This window comes from Chrysochloris asiatica, unplaced genomic scaffold (genome assembly GCF_000296735.1).
Source record: "Chrysochloris asiatica unplaced genomic scaffold, ChrAsi1.0 scaffold00080, whole genome shotgun sequence".
Classification (NCBI taxonomy): domain Eukaryota; kingdom Metazoa; phylum Chordata; class Mammalia; order Afrosoricida; family Chrysochloridae; genus Chrysochloris; species Chrysochloris asiatica.
The window spans coordinates 172,363-174,040 of record NW_006408598.1 but is presented as its reverse complement, the minus strand read 5'-3'; positions in this window follow the sequence as shown (position 1 = coordinate 174,040).

Below are 1,678 nucleotides of genomic sequence, written 5' to 3'. Positions count from 1 at the left end.
TACATGGAGGGGATTATAATCAATGTAATGAAACAAGATTTATGATTTGTTGAATGTAAAACTGATGATATGCCCTGTAAACTTTCACTCAATCCACAATAAAAACCTTAAAAAAAAAAAGTCCTATGGAGTGTTTGGGGTCTCCATGAGTTGGGATTGACTCCACAGCAGCTGGTTTGTTTATTACTTGTGAGAGAATCCCTAAAAAATACATTGTTTAATTTTGACTGATTTTTACCTTTATATAAATGAAATTATGCAATATATATTCCTCCTCAATTTGATTTTCTCTGCCAAGATTATTTTTGAGATCCATATATGTAGGTAGATGCTGAGGTTCATTTTATTTTCATTTTTTGTGTAATAATCCATTATATGATTGTGCAATGTATTCTGTTGTTGGTGGACATTGGGTTGTTTCCGGTTTTTTGCTACTATAATGCTGCGCTAACGTTACTGTTTATATGAGAGTCAAATTGCTTAATCACAGGGTGATTAACTCTCGAACACTCCCAACAGAAGCGGATAAAAATCCTCCGTGTGATTCTAGTCCTTACTAGCTCTTCCTATTATCAAATCTGTATTTTTTGCCAGGCTAGTGGGTGTGAAATGGCATCTCATTGTGGTTTTAATATGCGTTTTTTTTTATTACTAATGAGGTTGAGCATCTATTCGTATGTTACAACCCATCTGTGCTCTCTCTGTAAAAGTTTCATTCCTGTCTTTGCATGTTTAAAGATGAGCAGTTTATTTTTTCTTTTTAATTTATAGGAATTCTTTACATAGTCTGGATACTAGTCCTTTGCTAACTATACGTTTTCTCCTGGTTTGTGGCTTCTCTTCCCAACCTCTTTATGATGTTTGTTGATAAACAGAAGTTCTTAGTTTTAATATAGTCAAATTTATCTTTTTTTTTTAGAATTGGTGATTTTGTCTTATTTTAGAAAGCCTGCTGAGTTAGTTACCTAGTATTACCATGATAGAAATGCCACAAGTGGTTGGCTTTAAAGAACAGAAATTTATTTTCTTAGTTCTGGAAACTAAAAGTCTAAATCAGTCTTGACCATGTTAATTCCATCTGTGAATCTCTCTCCTCATTTTTGGTATCTGGTGTGACGCTGTGGGTTAATGAATGCATCAGACTGAAAAGCCGTTTGAACCGCAAGGTTGGCGGTTCAAGTTCACCAGCTGCTCCTTGGAAACCCTATACAGGGTCGCTATGGGTCAGAACTGACTCGATGGCACTTCACAACAACAACAACAGTCCTTAGAGTTCCTTTGCTTGCCTTCTGTCCTCACAAGCCTTCTGTCCTTGAGTTTGTGTCTCTGTCTATTCTGGTCTTCTTCTGATTCAAAAATGATTAAGTTTAGGATCTACCCTAAACTGGTATGACCACAGCCAATCAGTTGATTACATTACATTAGATTACATTTCAGAAAGTGATTGCATTAGATTATATTACATTATAGAAAGTTACCACATTACATGGCATTACCAGTTGCTGTTGAATTGATTCGGACTCATAATGACCCCATGTATTTCAAAGTAGAACTGGACTCCATATTTTCATGCCTATGTGTGGTGCCATAGGATAAACACTTAACCTCAAGGTCAGTGTGAGCAGCAAGGTCAGTGGTTCAAACTCACCAGCTGTTCTTTTGAAACCCTATACAGTGT